At 36.2% G+C, this 25,913-nt stretch overlaps 1 long non-coding RNA gene across 1 annotated transcript; it reads right to left on the bottom strand.

Annotated features, from left to right (window-relative positions):
- Positions 1 to 3,912: 3,912 nt before the first annotated feature.
- LOC122223192 lies at positions 3,913 to 25,433 on the bottom strand. Its single transcript, XR_006204115.1, has 4 exons — positions 25,331 to 25,433; positions 23,262 to 23,390; positions 5,428 to 5,527; positions 3,913 to 4,274 (listed from the first exon to the last, which is right to left on the bottom strand). It is a non-coding gene; the product is annotated as an uncharacterized LOC122223192 (long non-coding RNA).
- Between the last annotated feature and the right edge of the window lie 480 nt (positions 25,434 to 25,913).

Raw genomic sequence — 25,913 nt, 5'->3', positions numbered from 1 at the left:
GATTAGGAAGACAAAAAGGAAGAATTGGATACAGTAGGAACAGTAGCATCAGACAACTCCACAGTTGATCTGAGATGGGGATGGACTTTCAGAGAACCCCTAAATCAAGGCACAGCAGCTAGCCCTCTGTTGTTCCACATTAGCCATTGTTAGAAGCTGATCACTCCTGGGAAGGAACCATGGAGACTTGGGGGACTCAACTCCCTTCAAACAAAGCATTTCTGGGAGAAGCACTCATCTGCCAATCATTATCATGCAACATTCCTAGTTTCTAATGGAATGAAGGTCTCATGGGGGCACACCCAGCATCCACCACAAACTTCATGCTCATTTTTGGGATTAACATATGAGATGAGAAATAAAGAAATTACAGGATTAATTTCTTGTAGGTAAATAGAAGAATGGGTATAAAATGGAGCAGATGGACCTAGGAGTTGTAATAATTGTAATATATAGTATCATCTTATTATTAGACCTAGGAGATAGAGTAATGATTGGTTAATATTTTTGCCTGATTTTAGAAAAAAAGCCAAAGCTTTTTTCTGTTGAAATAAGCAACTATTATTATGGCCTGTATTAAATAATTAACAAATACATTTGTCTTCAAAAAAATCATTAACGAAAAAAATTTGCAGGTATTATTGTCTTATTTTAATACTCATATATACTCATACTGAAAATTTAAAATATTTTAGAAGCATAAAAAGAAAAATAAGAATACATAATCCCACTACCCAGATGTTACCATTCAGTTATAATTCTTTCAAGGTGTTAAGTAGTCAGTCAGTCAGTCTCTCTCTCTCTTTATCTCATTTTCTACATATTCTCATTTACATATTACATTCATCTACACTATTTTTATCATAAAGTCCTCATCATTCTATAACAACTGAATTTTATTTAATGTATTATGAACATTTTACTAACTTCAAATATTCTTATAAAATACTTAACTATTGGTTACACATTATTTTATTACACACATGCATTTTATTTTGTGTATTTCACTAGGGTACCATAATTCATTTAACCAATGAACTACTGCTTTTGATATAGACAGATAAAACTTTAAACTCTTTCATTTTATCTTCAGCCTTGGGCAGGCTTTCCTTAAACCCACTTACTGCAGAATATATGACAACATATTTTACACGACATGTTTATATTTCCTCAATATGTTCCTCAGCATGTAAGGAGGCTTTGAGGCAGAATATATCTTTGAAAGTAATTAACACACGAAAATGTTGAGCCTCTTAAACATATGATTATTTGTGTTTATACTTTGTTGAATCCAATTTTTATTATTAGAGAAACTCAGCAATTACTATAAACTTCCCTAAGAGAGAATATGGTCTTCTTCATTTTTCATTCACATAACTGAAGATTATTAGATATAAAGTTCCTTTTGCTTTATTTAAATACTTCCTTTAATAATAAATGTACAATATTAATTCAATATTTAATTCTTTATAGCTTGTCAGCACCAGGTATTGCTGTTGAAGGCACATTATGAGGAGGTGATTAAAGAAATTGGTGATGCACTAGATAGGAATTTTTAACATTCTTTTACAATAAACTCATTTCGTGTAGTAATAAGCTTTGTCATTACAAACGAAATGCACCACCTGGTACAATTAGCCTTATGCCTGTTATTTTCTAGTACATCTCAGAACTGTAGTACAATGTTATAATTTGTATTGTTAAAGCTCTAACAAAATGCTAGAATTTGATTCAAAAATGTCTTTCATACCAAGGTCTGGGGTCATTCAATATATCAGACTCCAGGTAGGTGCCATGAACTTTATAAAGACAGCATAATGTTGAAAAAAATCATGACAAAAGTTTAAACATATGTAGCTAAAACTTTCACGTAACAGTACCTGACTCATGTAATCCAATGAAAATTAGAATGTCATATCAACTGCCCAAAGTAATCTACATATTTAATGCAATTTCTATCAAAATACAAACAGCATTTTTCACAGAACTAGAATAAACAATCCGAAGATTTGCGTGGAACCACAAAAGACCTCAAGTAGCTAAAGCAATCTTGAAAAGAAAAACAAAACTGGAGGTATCAAAATTACAGGTTTCAATTTATATTACAAAGTAGTAATAATTAAAATAGTATGGTACATCATGAAAATAGACACATAGATCAATGGAATAGAATGCAAAACCAAGAAATAGACCCACAGCTACATGGACAATTAGTTTTCAACAAAGGAGGAATAAATATACAATGGGAAAAAATAGTATATTTTCAAAAAATAGTATTGGGAAAACTGGACAGCCACATGCAAAAGAATGAAACTGGGCCACTTTGTTTCACCATACACAGAAATAAACTCAGAATGGATTAAAGAACTAACTGTGAGACTTGAAACCATAAAAATCCTTGAAGAGAGCACACACAGTAATTTTTCCAACATTGGCCTAGCAACATTTTTCTAGATCTGTCTCCTGAGGTAAGGGAAATGCCAAAATACACTACTGAGACTAATCAAAAGAAAAAGTATCTGCACAGTGAAGGAAACAATCAATGAGATTAAAAGGCAAAACACAAAATGGGAGAACATATTTGCAAATGATATATCTGAAGAAGAGTTAGTATTCAAAATATATAAAGAACTTATAAAATTCAACAGCTAAAAACTAAATAACCCAATTAAAAAATGAGCAGAAGACATGAATAGACATTTCTCCAAAGATGACATACAGATGGCCAATAGACACATAAAAAGACGTGTCTGATAATGTGCTCAACATCACACGTTGTCAGATAAAGGCAAATCAAAACTACAATGAAATATCACCTCACACCTATGAAAGTGGCTAAAACGAAAAACATAAACAACAGGAGCTGGCAGGGATGTGAAGAAAAAGGAAACCTGATGCATTGTTGGTGGGGATGCAAACTGGTCCTGACTGTGGGAAAGGGTGTGGAGATTTCCCAAAAACTTAAAAATAGAACTACCCCCACTACAGGGTATTTACCCAAAGAGTACAAAAACACTAATTCAAAGGGATACATGTACCCCTGTGTTTATTGCAGCATTATATGCAATAGCCAAACAATGGAAGCAGCCCAAGTGTCCATGGATAGATGAATGGATAAAGAAGATGTGGTATATATACACAATGGAATGTTATTTAGCCATAAAAAGAATGAAATCTTTCTATTTGCAACAACATGGATAGAGCTAGAGAATATAATGCTAAGCAAAATAAGTCAGTCCGAGAAAGACAAATATATTATGATCTTGCTCATATGTAGAATTTAAGAAGCCAAACAAACAAGGAAAGGCAAAAGAGAGAAACAGAGAGAGAGAGAGAGAGAGAGAGAGAGAGAGACAAACCAAGAAAGAGAGGCCCTTAACGAGAGAGAACAAACCAATGGTTACCAGAGGGGATGCGGATTACGGAATGAGAGGAATAGGGGATGAGGATTAAGCAGTGCACTTATCATGATGAAAAAATAAATAAAATAATAAAAAGAATGTTATATTAAAATGTAAATTGAATACAATTAATCAAGTAAGTGTATTAAGTGATCTAAAGGTAATATTGTATAATAATATCCAGCCAAAGCATACAGATTACCCTTCCAACATACCATGGAAATCTAAAAGGAATAAGCATGGACTTATTGATTCAGTTGAGAAACCTTTCTTAATAGGATGAATATAGCACTGCAGCCACTAAATTTAGGACAATGATGATTCCAATAAAACAAACATCAAAAATACATACAGTAAATCTCTCAATTGTGAGGCAAATTCTAAGGGTATTTCATTCTCCATCTTCCAAATTTCATTAAAATAACTATGGAACACATACATGATAATAAAAATCACAAAAGCCCTGAAGTCTAAAGATAAAATGAGGAACAAAATAGTATTTCTTGATATATGCTACATTAGAAGCCAACTTAGGCAGTGCTTTCAAAGTAGGCAGATGTAACTCTTTCAGGAAAGACTGGGAGATGGGCCATTTTGCCTGCTCACTCCATACTGAGCTGGCAGGAGGCAGGGCAGGGTATAGGATGTCTACTGAAGAGTGCTTTGTGCTCACTAGCAATTGCTCCTTTGTGTGCCATAGTCTTGTAGGTCTCATGGACCCTAGCCTAACTAAAGCTGGGATTTGGGAGTTCCTTACCAAAAAATGTGTCTTCAGTCTTTCCTACCTGTTTTTGATGTTTGTGTTTTCTCATTCAGCTGAGTGTCTATAGAAGAAGGGAGCTCTGAATCTTCCCACGGTGCAATCAATCTTGGCTTCAACAACAAAAAAATTGATTCAGTGACAGGCATTATAAACTTTAAATTGTTGATTACTGGGGCTCCTGGGTAGCTCAGTCAGTTAAGCTTTGGAGTCCTGATTTTGGTTCAGATCATGATCTTATGATTAATAGTTCAGAGTCCCACTGTCAGGCTCTACACTGACATCAAGAAGCCTGCTTGGGATTCTCTCTCTCACTGCCCTTCCCTGCTCACCCTTTTTTGCTCACTCTCTCAAAATAAATAAATACACTTAAAAAAATAAAAATAAATTTTCAATTACTGAATTTTGTTGTCTGACTTTTAACAATGTTGGACTTTGTTCTGACAGGCTGTTGAGTTGCAGGAAAGTCCTACTGATCAGGTGTGGTTACAGGAGGAATCAACAAACTTTCTGTAAAAGGTGAGACAGTATCTATTTTAAGTTGTTCAGGCTAAATGGTTTCTATCTCAACTAATCAACTTTGTTGTTGTAGCACAAAAACTGCCATAGATAATATGTAAATAAGTGAGAAGAGCTGTGTTCCAAAAAAAACTTTATTTGCAAAATCAGGCAGTGGGTCAGATTTGGTTCTTAGTTTGCTTACCCCTAGTCTAGAGTAATCTATTCTAGGGATGTAGTTCAGCACAATTACTAAACCATGGCCTTACATCTCTACAATGTTCCTTGATTTTAATAAGGTTTCTTCACTGTCGTTGCTGGGTTTTTGAAGGATCTATGGCCCTTTTTGAGGTACAGAAATTGTTTGGCTTACAGTTACCTGTAAATTATTCTTTCCCCTAGAAATTTTTCTTTGCCTACTCTCATGGTGTTTAAGTTTACACATGTAGATTGGTATTGAGCCTAAGACTCCAAAGGATCCTTATGCAGATTTCCAGAGCTTTCTCTGAGTAACTCCCTCTTCACTTGCAATCTGCTTCCAATATTCCAGCCAGCATGGCTTCTCCAAACTTTAAACTAGGTAATTTGTGTTAGTCCTCCATGCTCTAGAATTTTAAAAATTGCCTGTAAGGAGAAAGCCACACTTAGTGACAACAGTTAACTCTTGTTTCTCTCCTCTCACAGTCCTGTGTTGTCTGAAACCCATGGTCTGAAAACAAATGTTTTGTTGAATTTTCTAGCTGTTCATGGAAGTAAGTAAGACCTTACCTGGAAGCATAAGTCCTCTATGTAGTTTTTATGAAGAAGCTTTTTATTGAGAAACTCGCTACCTATGCACATTCTTTCTGAGGAACACTTCTGGACATTTCTGAGGAAAAAAATACAGAATAGATAAATTACTATTTTTCTCTAAAATCTATAAGAAGTTAAAGGACTGTATCAGTTTTCCAGTGTGTTAGGATGGCAGAGTCCTACTTTTGAAGTACACCTTAGCAACACTGTATAGCCAAAAATGCTTTTATACATTGAGTGTGTATGTTGCTTGTTTGGAGAATCAAAACCACAACTATGTAAAAAAAATTAAAGTTTAAGGTTTCATTGCATATTCTTACTGATTCTACTGGCTAGAAATGTATTCAGTGGGAAAATGTGAAAGAAAAGTCAAGCTTTAATAGTGACTTTAGGAGTTTTTTGCCCTATCTAGCTATTCTATATCTAATATTGTCACTTTTTTCCTAAAACAGGTGATATTAATATTTATAGTCATTTTAAACTCTATCTCTTTTCCTTCCCCATTTGCTATTGCTGGTATTTTGGGATTTCAAATATTAAATAACCTGCTTTCATTGTCACTATCTTGAGAAAGATGGCTGGTGTGTAGTCATAAACCCTCTCTGGCAATGCAGTTAGTGATACAGTCTCTCCATTAAGCCAGCTCTGCTATCCAAGCAGAGAGAATTTAACGACCTAGATATAACCACCGGGAGAAGCAAATAATGCAATCCTGGTTAACTTTCTGAAATATACTTTTATCTAACTTGAACTGCCAAATTTTATATGATAGCTGTGTTAGGGTTCTCTAGAGAAACAGAACTAATAAGGTATACATGTAGAGAGAGAAATGGGGGGAGCAGAGAGATATTTAATATAAAAATTGGTTCACACAATTATAGAGACTGGGGAGGCCAAAATCTGCAGTGTGAACTAGCAGGCGCAAGACACAGAAGAGCCAATGATACAGATGAAGTCTAAAGGCAGTTTGCTAAAGAATTCCTTCTTCGTCAGGAAGGTTGATCTTTTTGTTCTATTCCGGCCTTCAACTGATTTCATGAGGCCCATCCACTTTACAGAGAGCAATCTGATTTCCCCAAAGTTCATCAATTGAAATATTCATTTATCCACAAACACCCTCCAAGTTGACACAATAGCATGTACATTAATCCCTTACACCTTATTAAAATACTGACAAAAAGACAGGTAACTTAAAATAAATGTTTGATAAACTAACAAAGACATTCTCATTTTATAGGATGTAATGAAGAGGAGGGGGTGGAGGTTATAGAAAATCCATTAGAAGGGAATCACTGAAAAGCTGATGTAAAGGAAAACAGTAGGGCTTTTCTTTTTCTTTTCTTTTCTTTTTTTTGTATTCTGTTATTAAATCTCTATGTGTTTACTGTTGTCCCAGAGGCCTTACATATTAGTGGCACATAAAGATAGCTATGAAAACTCATGAGTGCTAATGATTTCAGACACTTCAAAGAATCATGTGTAAAAACCCTACAATTAGTGTGACAATTAATAAGCAGTTTTAATCATACCAGGGTAAGAGATTTTTCAACCTTAGCCTTCGGTGTTAACATTCCCAAAGAGAAAGCAGTATTATACACAGCAAAAATTAAATAATTAAACTTTGGTAAAGGTGTTCCTATTCTGACTCCCAATCAAGCAGAATCAGATATATATGTAAATCTGTAGATATATATTTAGGGTTTTCTGGGGGGTCATTTTCTGAACCTCTCTTATTGGTCCCAAGGCAAGAGTTAGAGTAATTTGTGAGGAATTCTCCCCAGCTAGATTACTGTCTTTTTTTATCCCTGGATACTTAAAATGTGTAAAATTCCTACACTTCCTTGATTCTTATCCTCTACCCTCAAAGCTTTATCCAGTGATTGGGAAAATTTTTGTTCAGCTATGCAATCATACTGGATGAAATGGAAAATAAAAAAGCAGAATCTTGTGCCTTTTGTGTCAAACACAGCACTCTTCCAAGTGCTCAGAGTTAATCGAGCCACCCCCATTTTCACAAGGTTCTAAAACATTCATTCAAAAACTGTCTCTCTTCAATCTATGAAAAAATAATAAAATGGCTCCTAATTCACTTGCATTTTTAAATCTTCATTCTTTCAAATAACCTGTCAAATATCTTTAAAGCTCTCATACCACATCTTATTTTTATATTTGGAAACAATACAAAGACCTATGTAAACATTAGAGTGAATAGATCATGTTAGAGTAATATCAATTAGATCTATTTTCATTAATCATATATTCAAATGTGTGCATTCAGGCTTTATATATGAATTTTCCCAAGGCAATATGAAAACATTTAGGTAAGTGTTGCTGAACATTACGTGCAACAGTGTGATCATTCATGAACATTTATATGAATCTTTCCTTGCCCATCCAAATAAATGCCACATTGAGCATTCAATATGTTTGAATGTGCAATATCTTACAAAAAAAATAATAATCTTTCTTCAAACCATAATGTTATACATTATCTTACTATTAGGCTTTTACTGTTGTATTAGAGTGTGATTCTGCACATATTATCTTTGGGATTTTATGCTATGAGCCATGGGATGCTCCTATACAGTGATGCTTGGATCATTTGACCTGAGCTTTATTATCTTACTACAAAGAGAAAATAGACAAGAGGTGCTTGCTACTTACATCACTGTCTCTTATTTTGATTGTTTCATTTAGATAGTAAATCTCAGTGGCATTAAAGGTGATCTTGAAGTTAAATATTGTAAAGGAATTCCAAAATTAACAATGGGCTGCTTTAAACTACAAGATGAACAAAATCCACTTAAAACTGTATTCATTTTTTTCTTCACTTCTATTTTACTTTAAACCTCCAAGAATTAATTAAACAGCCCATTTTTCTAAAGCCTACAAAGACACTAGGCTTGCTGAAGTCAGCCATAGTAAGCATCAGAAAAAAATCCGCTATAAATTCCTGGATTTCTTGTAAGAAATATATTCTTATTCTTACAGAAATGTTAAATAACAAAAACACGTGTAACTTTAAACAGTGTCACCTACGTGAATATTAATTACAGTACAGAAAAAAAAACTAATGAAACTTGAACCAACTTACTCAATACTCCCAGAAATTACGGTAAAAATGGGAAGGAAAAAAGGCTCTAAAATTATTTTAAATGCAAAATCAAAGAAGCAGTGACTAACCAACACAATGTCCTTTTCAATCACTTTCTGTAGCATATAATGTGATGGCCAACTCAGAGTTCTCCCTAGGATTGAGAAACGCAGGGAAGAGGCCAAGATGGTGGAACAGCAAGGAAGCTTTTTTTGTGTATCTCGTCCTTGAAATACAGCCAGATCAACACTAAACCTGGACATCTAGAAAACTGACTTGAGGATTAACACAAAAATCTTCACAAGTTGAACCACAGAACTCAGCAGGTACGTGGCACAGAGAAGTGAACTGGGGGAGAGAGAGGCCGCGGAGGGCAAGGAGATGTTTTTTGTTTGGGGAGAGAGGATGGAGACAGGGGGAGAGTATGGGAAAGCATCTTCCCCGCTCAGAAGCAGCTGGAGAGAAAAGAAAGAGTATGCAAGGGACTGAACAAAAAAAGGGAGAAAGGAGAAAGGAAAGGGTTTAAATTCCATTAAGACTCTAGAAACAGGTGGAGTGCAGAGACTGAAACTCCACAGCTCGATACCTGGTGGTGCTCTAATGGAAAGGGCAAATCCCCAGAAGCAGGGAGCGAGGCCCAAGGGGTCCATGGGCCACATGGGGAGAGGCAGTTTCCCTGCTGGGAGGACATTTGGTAGAGGCTATGTGGCCACCCCACAGGCAAAGGTCCCTGTGGACCCTGGAGAACAACCACATTTGCTGGTGCTGGAACATGGACGTTAAGGGGGAAGGCTGGTGCCAGATACGTGTTGTGATTTACCATAATCCCTAAAACACTGCTGCTATAAGATTGTGGGAAATTTTTCCAGGGTTGTGAGGGGGTGTAGCACCTAGCCACGGTCTCTGAGCATTGACAGCAGCACTGTCCTGGGAATGCTCCTGGGGGCAGACGGGCACCTGGCCATTGCTCAGTGAGACCCTACCCAGAAGGTCTGAGCAGATCAAAGCCACAGTCCTTCAGAAGTGAGGAGTTGGGAAACAGCCCCATTTGAGAGAAAACACAGGAGGGAGGTGCCACCTGGCAGCCTAATGGCTTGGTCACAGTGTAGAAGCAGGGAGTGGACAGAAGCCAGAGAAAAAGGAGGGGTGCTTGATTTCCAGTCATGGAGAGGACAGAGTTCTGATACCAGAGACTGGGTAGCTGGGAGACACCATGTTTACCCCTCCACGCATGTGCATGCACTCCTAAACTTGCATCAGCAGTCTACCCCAGTAAGCTAAGCAGTGCCATCTAGTGGAAAACCCTGCCCAACAGGGCCAACCGTGCTCTTGACAAACTCATTTATGCATCTGCTTAGTTTACAGACTATAAAGTGCTTCAAGCTTGACTTCTACAGGAAACCAGATATAATTTCAATCATAATTCCTGTTCACTGGTCTTTTATTAAATTTTTTCTTCTTTTTCTTTTCTTTTAGTTTATTGAATACAGAAAGAGAAAAAATTATTTTTATTTTCATTTTTTATTAAGAATAATTTTCTTTAATTTTCTTCTACATTTTTTATGTTTTTGTAAGTTTTTCAAATTCTACTTTACTTCTATCATTCCATTTTGTTCTATTTCATTTTTTCAATTTTTCAAACATCTTCCTTTTTTCCTTTTTTTTCTTTTCTTATCACTCCCTTTTTTCTCTAATCTATCAAGATCCTTTCAACAACCAGACCAAAACACACCTAGGACCTAGATCATTGGTGTGATATTTTTGTGTGGTTGCTTTTAAGTTTTTAATTTTAATTTTTTTTACCTTATTATTTTCTTCCTTCAAAATGACGAAAAAAGGAATGCACCCCAAAAGAAAAAACAGGAAGAAATGACAGCCAGGGCTTAATCAACAAAGATACAAGCAAGATGCCTGAACCAGAATTTAGAATCATGATAAAAAGAATACTAGCTGAGGTTGAATATAGATTAGAATTCCTTTCTGTGGAGATAAAAGAAGTAAAAACTAGTCAGGGGGAAATAAAAAAGGCTATACTGAGCTTCAATCTCGAATGGATGCCACGGGTGCAAAGATGGATGAGGCAGAGCAATGAATCAGTGATATAGAGGACAAAGTTATGGAGAATAATGAAGCAGAAAAAATAGAGGGAGACTTACGCAAAAGAGCACGATTTAAGAATTAGAGAAATCAGTGACTCATTAAAAAGGAACAACATTAGAATCATAGGGGTCCCAGAAGATGAAGAGAGAGAAAAAGGGGTAGAAGTGTTATGTGAGCAAATCATATTGGAAAACTTTCCAAACCTGGGAAAGACACAGACACCACAATCCAGGAAGCACAGAGGACTCCCATTAGATTCAACAACAACCAACCATCAATAGGGTATATTCAATGCACTGAATCAGAAAAATACGCAGCCAGGAATCCTTTATCCAGCAAGGCTGTCATTCAAACTAGAAGGAGAGATTAAAAGTTTCCCCAGACAAACAAAAATTAAAAGAGTTCAAGAAATTTTAAGAGGGACTCTCTGAGGGGAGAAAACACAAAGAAAAAAAAAAGAGACCAAAGCAACAAAGACTAGAAAGGACCAGAGAACAACATCAGAAACTCCAACTCTCCAGATGACATAATGGCAATAAATTCATATCTTTTAGTACTCATTCTAAACATCACTGGAATAAATGCCCAAATCAAAAGACATAGGGTAACAGAATGGATAAGAAAACAAGATCCCTCTATATGCTGTTTACAAGAGACCCACTTTAGACCTAAAAAAAAAAAATTCAGATTGAAAGTAAGGGGTTGGAGAAACGTCTATCTTGCTAATGGTCGACAAAAGAAAGCCAGAGTAGCCATACTTATATCAGACAATCTAGACTTTAAAATAAAAAAAAAAAAAAACTCTAACAAGAGATGAATAAGGGCATTATATCATAATTAAAGGATCTATCCACCAAGAAGACCTAACAATTGTAAACATTCATGCTCCAAATATGGAGTGCCCAAATATATAAATCAATTAATCACAAACATAAAGAAACTCATTGATAATAATACCATAATAGTAGGGGACTACAACACCCCACATACAACAATGGACAGATCATTTAAACAGGAAATCAACAAGGAAACAATGGCTTTGAATGACACACTGGACCAGATGAACTTAACGGATACACTCAGACATTCCATCCTAAACAAGCAGAATACACATTCTTCTCTAGAGCACATGGGATTTTCTTCAGAATAGATCACATATTAGGACACAAAATCAGTCCTCAACAAGTACAAAAAGATGAAGATCATAGTGTGCATATTTTCAGACCACAATGCTATGAAACTTGAAATCAACCACAAGAAAAAATTTGGAAAGGTAACAAATACTTGGAGACTAAAGACCATCCTACTAAATAATGAATGGGCAAACCAAGAAGTAAGGAAATCGAAAAGTACATGAAAGCCAATGAAAATAAAACACCACAGCCCAAAACCTCTGGGACGCAGCAGAGACAGCCCTAAGAGGAAAGTATATAGCAATCCAGGCCTTCCTAAAGAAGGAAGAAATGTCTCAGATACACAACCTAACCTTACACCTTAAAGAGCTGGTAAAAGAACAGCAAATAAAACCCGAAACCAGCAGAAGACAGGAAATAATAAAGATTAGAGCAGAAAGAAATGCTATCAAAACCAAAAAAAAACAAAAACAAAAACAAAAACAAAAAACAAAAAACAAAAAACCAAAACAGTAGAACAGATCAATGAAACCAGAAGCTGGTTCTTTGAAAGAAATAACAAAATTGATAAACTCATAGCAAGTTTTATCAAAAAGAAAAAGGAAAGGACTAAAATAAATAAAATCAAGAATGAAAGAGGAGAGATCACAACCAATATAGCAGAAATAAAACAGTAAGAGAATATTATGAGGAATTATCCGTCAATAAAATGGGCAATCTGGAAGAAGTGGACAAATTCCTACAGACATATAAACTACCAAAACTGAAACAGGAAGAAACAGAAAATTGAACAGACCCATAACCAGTAAAGAAATTGACTTAGAAATAAAAAAGGTCCCAAAAAAACAAGAGTCCAGGGCCACATGGCTTTCCAGGGGATTCTACCAAACATTTAAAGAAGAGTTAACGTCTATTCTCTTGAAGCTTTTCCAAAAAAATAGAAATGGAAGGAAAACTTCCAAACTCTTTCTATGAAGCCCACATCACCTTGATTCCAAAACCAGACAAAGACCCACTAAAAAGGAGAACTATAGACCAATTTCCCTGATGAACATGGATGCAAAAATCCTCAACAAGATATTAGCCAACTGGATTCAACAATACATTAAAAAATTATTCACCACGACCAAGTAGGATTTATACCTGGGATGCAGGGCTGGTTCAATATCAGCAAAACAATTAACATGATTCATCACATCAATAAAAGAAAGGACAAGAACCATATGATCCTCTCAATAGATGCAGAGAAAGCATTTGACAAAATACAGCATCCTTTCTTGATAAAAACCCTCAAGAAAGTAGGGACAGAAGGAGCATACCTCAAGATCATAAAAGCCATATACAAGCAACCCAACGCTAATATCATCCTCAATGGGGAAAAACTGAGAGCTTTCCCCCTAAGGTCAGGAACATGACAGGGATGTCCACTCTCACTACTGTTATTTAACGCAGTAAAGGAAGTCTTAGCCTCCTTAATAAGACAACAGAAACAAATAAAAGGCATCTAAATCGGCCAGGAGGAGGTGAAACTTTCACTCTTTGCAGATGACATGATACTCTATATGGAAAACCCAAAAGATTCCACCAAAACACTGCTAAAACTGATCAATGAATTCAGCAACGTCGCAAGATATATGATCAATGCAGAGAAATTGGTTACATTACTATATATCAATAATGAAGAAACAGAAAGAGAAATCAAGAAATTGATCCCATTTACAATTACATGAAAAACCATAAAATGCCTAGGAATAAACCTAACCAAAGAGGTGAAAAATCTAAACACTGAAAACTATAGAAAGGTTATGAAAGAAATTGAAGAAGACACAAAAATACGGAAAAATATTCCATGCTCCTGGATTGGAAGGAAAAATATTGTTAAAATATCAATACTACCCAAAGCAATCTACATATTCAATGCAATCCTTATCAAAATAACACAATACTTCACAGAGCTAGAACAAACAATCCTAAAATTTGTATGGAACCAGAAAGGACCAAATAGCCAAAGCAATCTTGAAAAAGAAAACCAAAGCTGGAAGCATCACAATCCCGGACTTCAAGCTGTTTTACAAAGATGTAATCATCAAGACAGTAAAGTACTGGCACAAAAACAGACACTGAGATCAATGGAACAGAATACAGAACCCAGAAATGGACCCACAAACGTATGGCCAACTAATCTTTGACAAAGCAGGAAAGAATAAACAATGGAATAAGGGCATTCTCTTCAGCAAGTGGTGCTGGGAAAACTGGACAGTGACATGCAGAAAAATGAACCTGGACCACTTTCTTACACCATATACAAAAGAAAACAAAACGAAACAAAACAAAAAAAAACCTCAAAATGGATGAAAGACCTAAATGTAAGACAGGAAGCCATCAAAATCCTTGAGGAGAAAGCAAGCAAAAACTCTTTAATCTTGGCCGCAGCAACTTCTTACTTAACACGTCTCCAGGGTCAAGGGAAACAAAAACAAAAATGAACTATTGACACCTCATCAAAATAAAAATCTTCTGCACCGCAAAGGAAACAATCAGCAAAACTAAAAGGCAACCAACAGAATGGGAGAAGATATTTGCAAACAACATATCAGATAAAGGGTTAGTATCCAAAATCTATAAAGAACTTATCAAACTCAACACCCAAAAAATAAATAATCCAGTGAAGAAATAGGCAAAAGACATGAATAGACACTTCTCCAAAGAAGACATCCAGATGGCCAACTGACACATGAAAAAATGCTCAACGTCACTCATCATCAGGGAAATACAAATCAAAACCACAATGCGGGGGCGCCTGGGTGGCTCAGTTGGTTGAGCGGCCGACTTCGGCTCAGGTCACGATCTCGCGGTCCGTGAGTTCGAGCCCCGCGTCGGCTCTGTGTTGACAGCTCGGAGCCTGGAGCCTGGAGCCTGTTTCGGATTCTGTGTCTCCCTCTCTCTGACCCTCCCCCGTTCATGCTCTGTCTCTCTCTGTCTCAAAAATAAACGTTAAAAAAAAAAAAAATTAAAAAAAAAAAAACAAAAAAAAAAACACAATGCGATCCCGCCTCACACCTGTCAGAATGGCTAACATTAACAACTCAGGCAACAACAGAGGTAGGCAAGGATGCAGAGAAAGAGGATCTCTTTTGCACTGCTGGTGGGAATGCAAACTGGTGCGGCCACTCTGGAAAACAGTATGGAGGTTCCTTAAAAAATCAAAATAGAACTACCCTACGACTGAGCAATTGCACTACTAGGTATTTATCCAAGGGAAACAGGTATGCTGTTTCAAAGGGGCACATGCACCCCAATGTTTCTAGCAACACTATCAACAATAGCCAAAGTAAGGAAAGAGCCCAAATGTCCACTGATGGGTGAATGGAATAAACAGATGTGGTGTACACACACACACACACACACACACACACACACACACACAATTGAATATTACTTGGCAATCAAAAAGAATGAAATCTTGCCATTTGCAACTACATGGATGAAACTAGAGGGTATTATGCTAAGCAAAATTAGTCAGTCAGAGAAAGACAAATATCATATGACAGCACTCATATGAGGAGTTTAAGATACAAAACAGATGAACATAAGGGGAGGGAAGCAAAAATAATATAAAAATGGGGGGAGCAAAACATAAGAGACTCTTAAATATGTAGAACAAAGAGAGGGTTGCTGGAAAGGTTGTGGGAGGGGGGATAGGCTAAATGAGTAAGGGGCATTAAGGAATCTACTCCTGAAATAATTGTTGCACTATATGCACTAACTTGAATGTAAATTTAAAAATAAATACAGAATTAAAAAAAAATTTTGGGGCGCCTGGGTGGCGCAGTCGGTTAAGCGTCCGACTTCAGCCAGGTCACGATCTCGCGGTCCGTGAGTTCGAGCCCCGCGTCAGGCTCTGGGCTGATGGCTCGGAGCCTGGAGCCTGTTTCCGATTCTGTGTCTCCCTCTCTCTCTGCCCCTCCCCCGTTCATGCTCTGTCTCTCTCTGTCCCAAAAATAAATAAAAAATGTTGAAAAAAAAAAAAAAAAAATTTTAAAAAACTTTAAAATTATAAAAAAGAATAAAAGCATATAGATTAAGAAAAAAAAAGGATTGAGAAACGAATTCTCCCACATTTTGAGAATGCCAGTAGCTAACTCTCTCTGGAAATTCCCTTTAGCTGAAGAAAGCATCTATACTTAGGTCATATCCCATCCCAAAGTAGAAATCTACCCATTGTCAAAACAGGAGTATATAGTCATGGCTCCTTCATCGAAAGGCAAAGCCACTGCTAAGGGGCATCCTAACTCCCCTGCTTCCCAGGACACCACATAAATTCATCCATGTAACTGCTTTGAAGTTCTGTTTCTTTCTTTGTCCAATTCTAGTGCCTTTACTCCTACAAAATGCTGATATTGAAGGTACAGACCAAAACACTTCCCACATGGAAATCTCCATCTGAGTCTGTTTTCCATAAATCCTGACTTAAGACAATTAGTGTCAGTCATAGTCTAAGTATATAGTTTTAATATGGGACCATGAAGCTGAATACCATGTGAACAAATTGGCAAGGAGGACTTCATAACTGGCAGTAGGTGGAGCTCTTCAATTATACCAGTGCAATTGTTAAAACACCTGTGGTAAACTGGTTTGGTATGCTGGTGCAAATGAATGTACTCACAAATGCAGTATCTCAGGATTTTGAGTAGCTGAGGGAAGTATTAGAAGGAAATTACATCAGATATCTCCTACTGAGTGACTTTGATGCATCAGAGAAGACCAATAGAAGGCTGTGGGTGATGAATCACCAATTGGAGGTGAAATGTGAAATTCAGAGGGCCCCTATGGCAGCTTACTAAAGATACTCTTATCTCATGCAACTGGAAGCAGGAAAAAAAACCCTGAGAATTTGGCCCAGGAATTAATTATAATACATCAGAGAGCCTTCCAGAGAAGGTTGAACTGTCAGTTTTTCCAACAAAGGATGTGCCAGTGATAGATTCTTGGTTGAAAAGAGTGAGACCCTTTAGGTTTGAGTTGGGAACATCTGGGTTGCTGAATTCATAAACAATAGCTCCAGATCCCTTGAATCCTCTGGCATTTCTAAAAAGGGTTGGGGGGCGCCTGGGTGGCGCAGTCGGTTAAGCGTCCGACTTCAGCCAGGTCACGATCTCGCGGTCCGTGAGTTCGAGCCCCGCGTCAGGCTCTGGGCTGATGGCTCGGAGCCTGGAGCCTGTTTCCGATTCTGTGTCTCCCTCTCTCTCTGCCCCTCCCCCGTTCATGCTCTGTCTCTCTGTCCCAAAAATAAATAAAAAACGTTGAAAAAAAAATTAAAAAAAAAAATAAAAATAAAAAGGGTTGGTATGCCTTCACTGCTTGAAAATGATGCAGTGATCACTGCTTCATGGGACATCATGAACACCCCTCAGCACCTGGCTGTAGCTCCTCATTTAGTCTCTAAACTGGGAAAGTGTGAGGGATGCTAAGGGAGATAAGGGACTATAGACCCCAAAGGAACCTGAGGTCACTTCCCAATAAACTTCTAGTGGGTTCTGCAGGACCTAGCCAATATACACTTGAAGGAGTTTGGAAAATATGTTTGGGACTACATCCTGAGAGTCCTACATCAAAAAAGGTAGAACATGAAATTGGATAAGGAATTGTTAGTTTAATTGATAAGGAAGAACTATCCCATTATAAAGGATTTGAGACTTTGACAAAGACCTCAGAAAACAGTACTAATACACTGTCAAGATGATTCTTGGAAGCTTAGAGAAAATGATAGCCAATAATAAGTAAAGTAGAAAAGCCAAAACTGCCATGGCAGACATGAAAAAAAGGAATTTAAAAAATTCACAAAAGTGACCAAGCTACTGGATATACTATGTAAGGCTAGACAACTTAGAACTGCATTCTAAGGTAAAACCTGGAATACACCCCAATTATAAAAACAATAGGAACACACTAGTAAAAGAAACACCATCATCCTTGAGACAATCAATGGCAACTGTCTTCTGTTGGTAGGGCTCATAGCATTTATAATAATAAGTGCTATTATAGAACTGTGTTCTCAGAAGGTAAGAGGGATGATAGAATCTAGAAAATATAGAGGTCAAAGGCAGCATCTAACCATCAGAAGCAAATTGGGTGCAATTGTTATAATGAGTGACAAAATTGGAGTGGCTGTCATGGGTATTCCTAGAGAGTTATGGAAATGGTTACCTTTCAGGCAATGTGAAATAATACAAAGGTACTAGGATTAATCCAAGATTTGGAACTGGCTTACTTGCTACCCAGTAGGCAAAGAAGATACAATCTTGAAAGGAAGGTAGGACATTAGTGCAAATTGTGGCCCAACTCCTAGTAATTTCACTAGTGGTGACCTGGAAAGATGTTCCAGTGGGTGAGAACACCTTTGCAGGTGTGATGGTATACATGTTAGAGGCAGGAGGATTAAATGTGGAATTCATGTGACATACTTGGATACTTCCTGTTACTCCATCCCTCTAATGTAAGTGTGAAGAGACACATGCAGCAACCTTGTCCCAGGAAGATTATGATTACCACGGAGTCAGAACACTCATGAATGAAGGTTTGGGTCAAACCACTAAGTAAGCTACCAAGACCTTCAAAGATGATAGCTGAGGGTTAGAGAAGGAGAGAGAGACAGTGAGTATTAAGATATAGCCCTGTGACCATCTGCAGTGACAGGGGCTATATATTTTTTAATTAACTACTGCCTTCTAAGATTCCTCCCAGAAAGAGAGGCCCTTGAGAATCCTACAAGAAGCGCTTCTCCAACATGTGTAGAGAAGCGAATCTGGAGCAGGGAGTAGGTGGGGATAGGTAGTGACAAGAGCCATGAAAATGTACTGTTGACACATCCTGCTTCAGAAAGCATAAATGATAGAAGACCCCAGATACTACACTGTGAATTTACAACCCCATTCCTGCCAAGGCCACACTTCCTACGGGCTACTACCAACTAATTACTAATTAGGGCAGAAATATTCATGCCCTCTAATGGGAAATTTTGTCTCAAGGATTCTCCATACACTTGACTGAAACCCTCATAGTTGTACTAAAGGCTGAGATTTCATTTCCTATTCAGCCCTTTTCCCTTTCCGCCTTCCTTCAGAGGTGTAACATTGCACGAATTTGATGGTTCTCCCTGCCTCCTCTGGCTGCTTCCTTGTATTCCTTCCTCCAGTATATCTTGCAAGTCTAATCCTGCCTTGGCTTCTGCTTCTTAGATGAAATGAATTAACACTATGTGATCTCTAATAGATGGGAAATGCTTAGGGCTAGTCTCATGTTCTCATTAAGTTCTGAATGTATTCCATGTTCTGGATTGAAATGCAGGAATTTAAAAGCAAAACAGAACAGAGTTTGCTGAACTGCAGAGAAGATACTTGTGTTCTAGACCTGCAAATCAGCTGGAATTTCAGGACAAGTAACAGAAGAGGTAGAAATATGCAAAGCAGTAGCCCCAGAATTCTACATGTGGTTTCCCACACATTACAGCATGAGGACAGAACTGTGCATGTACTCAGGGGGTCTTAAAAAGACCCAACAGAAGGTAATTAACTGCTGCAGGATAAGACCTAATGGAGGTCATGTGAGGGTGGGAGATTTTGGAGCTATAACACATCCAAGGCTTCCTATAATAAATTATCTATCCCCACTAGCTGCTCTACAATAAAAAGAAATGAGACATGCAAAACATGTAACCCCACAGTTAAGCAAAAAGGGCACATAGAAACATAGCCCAGTATAAGCCAGATACAGAAATTATCAAAAAGAATTTAAAAGAGTTAAAGCAAATATGACAAAGGTGTTACGGAGAAAATTGGACATGATGAAGGAGCAGATGGGGACTCTGAGAACTGCTATGAAAATCTATAAAAGTGAACCAAATGGAAACACAAATATACAAACAAATATCTGAAATGAAAAATTTAATGAGCAAGCTTAGTGGGAGGTTAGATATAGCATGAGAAAATGTTAGTGAATTTGAACACAGTCCAATAGAAATGATCAAACCTAAAGAATAAAGAGGAAAAAAAAGTTGGGAGAAAAATATAAAACAGGCTCAGTGGCCAGTGTTAAAATAGCAATTGATATGATACATGTCATTAGTGTTTCAGAGGAGAGGAAAGAAGAAAATGGGTCAGAAAAAGAGTTCAGTTGAAGAATGATGGCCCAAACTTTGCTAAACTATGTGAAAAACGTCAGCCTATGATCCAGAAAGCTTGTTAAACAACTCCTACATACATAATAATCAGACAGCTGGAAATTAAAGATAAGAAACAAAATGCTGGAGAAATATTAAAAGACACATACTTATGTAGGAACAAATATAGGAATCACAGCTGCCTTCTCATTAAAAAGATAGACAGGGAAATAAATACAATGAAATAACATCTGTAAAGTGCTGGAACAAGAACAATAAATATTATCCCATAGGTGTTCTATATCAAGCAAAACTGTCCTTCCAAAAGTTGGGTGAAAAGAACATGTTCCCAGCAGACCTGAATTACAGAGGATATTAATGGAAGTGTGTAGGTAGAAGAAAAACAATGCCACATGGAAATTCATATTTGCATAAAATACTAAAGAGGATGGTAAACATATGGATAAATATAAACAAATATTTTCAGTTTGTACTATCTTAAAATTTTTAAATGTCTACCAATTGAAACAAAAACAATAACAGTGTATTGTGTGGTTTATTATATATTCAAAGGGACACTATATGACAAAAGCACAGTGGTAATAAATAGAAGTATATACTTGTAATTTTCTTACATTTTAATGAACTGTCATAATATGCTTTATGAATGAACATTTCTAACTCTTAATCCTCTTCATGGAGATAAAAAGTACAACATAGGAAATATACTCTATAATATTATAATAATGTGACTATACTTATCAGGGTGAGCACTGAGTAATGTATAGAATTATCAAATCATTATGTTGTATACCTGAGACTAGTATAATATTGTATGCAAACTGTACTTCAAAAAAATGAACATTCTAACATGCATAGCAACCATTCTATGAAAGTAATAAATAGAAATATGTCTAAATATATAAATAAAATGAAATGGTAAAAATGTTGGAATAATCTAAAAGAGGGTGGGAAAGACAGGAAAGAAAGAAAAGAAGCACAATAATTAATCAAGTAGAAAAGTAATGTCAAATTAATATACCTAAACCAAAGTATATTCAAAATTGGTTAAAATCAAACAGACTTTAAAAAAATTAGACTAAAAACTCTAAATAAAATGAAAAATTATAAAATTTGATTTAAAAAAATCAAGGCTTAATTATAGGCTGTCAATAATTTCTCCTTAAATATAAAGGCAAAGATAAGTTGAAAGCAAAAGAAGAAAAATGGTAGAATTTACACAAAGGATACAAGAGTGCTGATGCATAGGGGCATTTGTACCCCAATGTTTATAGCAGCACTTTCAACAATAGCCAAATTATGGAAAGAGCCTAAATGTCCATCAACTGATGAATGGATAAAGAAGTTGTAGTTTATATATACAATGGAATACTACTTGGCAATGAGAAAGAATGAAATATGGCCTTTTGTAGCAATGTGGATGGAGTTGGAGAGTGTTATGCTAAGTGAAATAAGTCATACAAAAAAGACAGATACCATATGTTTTCTTTCTTATGTGGATCCTGAGAAACTTAACAGAAGACCACGGAGGAGGGGAAGGGGAAAAAGAAAGTTACAGAGAGGGAAGGAGGCAAACCATAAGAGACTCTTAAAAATTGAGAACAAATTCAGGTTTGATGGAGGGTGGGAGGGAGGGGAATGTGGGTGATGGGCATTGAGGAGGACACCTGTTGGGATAAGCACTGGGTGTTGTATGGAAACCAATTTGACAATAAATTTCATATTAAAAAAAGGAAGAAAAGGTATATGATAATGCAAATTATCAATAAACAAAATATTGAAAACTCTCAAAACTAAGTCATGAAAGAGAAGCTACTAATGGTTTTATATAACCATTCCCATGGAGCTTAAGAATAGGATAAACTCATCTACAGTGAGATAAATGATAAAGAATCATTACATATGGTAGGCAGAGAAAGTAAAAAAGTACAGAAGGCATTTCTGGGCTGATGGGAATGATCTATGCTTGGACCAGAGTGCCAGTCATAACTTACGGATTTTACCATACTCATCAAATTGCCCCCTTAAGAAGAGTACATTTCAATGAATGTAAATTATATCAATCAAATTAAAATGACTCTCCCCACAGTCCACATTAGACAATGAGAAAGAGTAACTAAACTCATTGTTATGCTTTTGTGAACACCTCTATTCAGCTAATTGTTCCTTTGTTTACTTCTTTCTCCCCTGATCAGATATTTTGGGTTGTTGGCTTGATATTTCAGAGTTTTTACATCTGCCTTTCAAATGTAAACATTATTAACTTATTGAGGTGATATAATTAAGGGAAAACTGTCTCCAAGATTGAGATTCAGGAATATATGTGTGTCATGTTTGTTCTCTGGAATTATAGTGGAGTACACCCTCTAAATTTTTTAGAGTGGAGTTAGTAATGGTTGCCTCCTGAGAGAATTTTTAAAATTAAAGAGCAGAGACACAGTTGTTATATGAAGAAGACCCAATAGCTACATAGCCATGAAGACATAAATGTAACCTGACTATGGATTAATAATACTAAAGAATAAATATGCCAATCATAAAGGGTAAAGAGTAAACCAGAAATAGTACAGAAAAGAAACCTGAGCTATAAGTTTGGCAGTTCCTACCCAATCACAGTCCTATGGAAAGAGAGCTTTGGCCATCAGGCTTCAAATACATTTAGTTCATTGGCAAAACCATTCCTAGGCTGAGATGAATAAAATAAGCTATTAGCTATTAATAATGTGAGCCTACCCTTCGACACATGGAACATCATCATATATTTGAGTCAGTAAATTTGGTGGTCAGACACTAGGATCATGAAAGTTTTACCATAGAATTGCTATTATGTGAGCGTTTTAGGAATATGGACTAGTTAACTTTTCTAACAGTACTATTCCCATTGCTTCACCTGTTTTTATTTTCTATGATTTTTACAGAAAGATTCTTGACATTTATTCTTTCTTTAAATCTCCTCTCCCTTTGGACCCTGCAGACTGTCAGCATTTGTATTTCTATCCGTGGCAGATAACATGTCTATCTGCCCAGTACAGATTTATCTCCTAATGATTATTTTCCTAACGGATCTATCTATTATAACGTTTTATCTTGTGTTAAGATCTCAGTGCTACATTCCAGTGGTAGGATTTATTTTAGGTGCTAAATTCTTGCTTTTTTTTCCTGGTAAGGGCCTTACCTCGCCTAATTTATGAACATGGGGCACACAGAGACCTCCTGAAGGATATGCCATGGTACTATCTCATTGATTTGGGGCTTGCCCACAGTACAAGCTTTAGCCAAAGGAATGTGAGGGAACATAACATACAGAAACTTTAGGAGGCATCAAGAGTTCTTCTTTTTTGGATGTCCCAAATAAGGCACACTTTTTGAGGCTGGAATCTGGAATGAGAAGACATGTAGCAGAGCCATAGAAGTTGACCACAGCCACTGACATCTATTATGAAAAAGAAATAAATGTGTGTTATAGTAAACCACTGTGATTTGGGGAGGGTCACTTGTTATTAATAAAGCTAACTAGTAAAATTCATATGCTGGATTAGGAGATAATCAAAATGAAATACTGTAACAGCAAACTTGAATTGCTAATTTGAAGCCATTTTAGAGGTTGTGTCAAGTAAGAGTGAAAAATATACTGTTTAAACAAAAATAAAAATAAGATTAAGGTTACTTGAAATTCACATTCATATAAAATAAGAAAAAAAATCTTAAATAAGAAGGTATCTGCGATCTAGAGTTACTAAAAAAATATTATTTCTTTGCCCTTTGGTTATAACAATTTAAGATTAAGTAACTAGCTAGTCTTCTCATCACTTCATGATCACTTTTGAGCCTTTGAGGAGAGATCACTCCTTCTCCAGCAAGCAGTCACAAGAGAAGTCTATTTTTCTTTGGCATGTCAGGTAAGTCATTGTCAGTGAAGGAAACTATCCCTTTTGGTTCCCCTTTACATATACAAACAATCTATTTATGTCATCAGTGTTATCTTCATCACCTCCTGTTGTCATCTACAGACCACCTATTCACTGTCATTAATTAATGGCCTGCTCAATTTGTGTAATCCACACTTAACTCCTATTATTCTTAGTGACTTCCAGTAGTCACACAATTTATCTAAAACCCTAGACTTTCTGCACTTCTTGTTTTTCTCATCTCTAGCAAAATTTGGTTTCACTTCAATTCAATCTCCCATTAGTCTCCCATTCCCATAATAATTTTGCATCCTGCACAATCATTAACGTATTTTCCCCCAAATCCAAGTTGTAAGTAACTCACTCTCTTAGTACTACCTATCACCTTTCCAGCTTACTTTCTCTGGCAGCCCCTTAAATTTAGTATATTGTATTGAAATTTCATCCCACAGGGTTGTAGACTTTATCTTAATGCATCTGTCCTCTTATGTTTTCCCTTCCCTTTTTTCCATATTAGATTATCATCTTAGTTCATCATTATTTTCATTAGTTTTTAAGTACAGTAATTACAAGTCTTATTTTCTCTCCTTCTGCCGTACTTGTTCGCAAAACCTCAGCCCTGGTTGAATTCAAGTATATATTTCTGTTGTCTAAAGCCTGTATAACTCAACTCAGCTGAAAATAGTCATTGTAACCACACTAACAAGTCTCTGTTTAAATTCATGAGGTCAAGCCTTAAATAGACAAGCAGCACTACCTAAAAGTAATATTACATGTTCTAAATAAGTTTCCTTTCCCAGACTTTGGTATAAATAATTCAGAAATTTGCTTTCAACAAATACCTTATTATACAGTATCTTCCATTTTGCTTAGTTTATTATGCATGATATAATGGCTTCCATTGTATTCTTTATTTTCTGACATTTCTGCCTAGCCATTCACTACTTCTTGCCCTTTGTACTTGCTATTCTCTCAGCCTACAATGCTCTTACCCAGTTCATAGCTCCCTCTTATTCCACAAGTCTCACTTCAAATGTCACCTCCTCAGAGAGCCCTTCTCTGACCATCTTGTTCAAAGAACAGCTCCTTTATTACCCTGTTATATCACCTTGTTGCTCCTTCACGGCACTAATCACAATATGTAATTACCTCATTTTTTTCTTTTTCTTTCCTTTTGTCATATCTTTCTGCATGTAGAAATTAAACCTCTCAAAAGGAGGAGGAGTTTGTGCTGTATTCTGCTGTATCTTCAGTGCCAAGTATAATGTCTGGCAAATAGTATGTACTCAAGGAATATTTTTTGTCTAATGAGTAAATGAGTATGAGAGAAGCAAAATATCCCACCCCAAAATATACTACTTTGACATATTATTTTAAATTAAAGTTATTTAAAAAACAGCGGGTATAAGAAGGACACTCTAAGCTCCTTTGTTCAGCTGAAAGCAAGAAACAAAAGGTACCCTACCTGTATCAGGAGTTAGAAGGCAACTTTATCATCAGAGTTAGGGACAGCAAGGAATATTCCAAGCTCAAAATTCTTTGTGTTGCCAATTCATCACAAATTTATTTTTTCATTGCCTAAAAGGTATAAAAGGTTCCAGCTTTGGTCATTTCTTTTAGCCTCATATATTTATGAATATATATATATATATATATATATATATATATATATATATATATAATTAAATTTGTTTTTCTCCCATTAATCTATCATAGGTCTTTAATTATTAGACCAGTCAAAGAACCTAGAAGGGAAGGAAAGGTTTTTTTCCTCTACAAATCAATACCCTATACAAATCACTTCATAACACATTAACTGTTTTTTTTAATAAGTAAAGTAAGAAGATAATAGTAATAAATGGCTTTCAAAGTCTCCTGTGGGCTTCTGGTTCCCTCTTTAACCCCTTACCTATAGGTTGGGAATAAGTGTACCATGAAATTAAGTGAGTAGTTGAATTTACTCATTTGAAGCGTGTTTTTACATGTGAGCTACCATTTGTCATCAGAGAACCCATGATATAAGGCTAGTTCTGAGGCTTCCTATGGGT

This window comes from Panthera leo, chromosome A1 (genome assembly GCF_018350215.1).
Source record: "Panthera leo isolate Ple1 chromosome A1, P.leo_Ple1_pat1.1, whole genome shotgun sequence".
NCBI classification, from domain to species: Eukaryota; Metazoa; Chordata; class Mammalia; order Carnivora; family Felidae; genus Panthera; species Panthera leo.
This window is presented reverse-complemented; position numbering and strand designations above follow the sequence as displayed.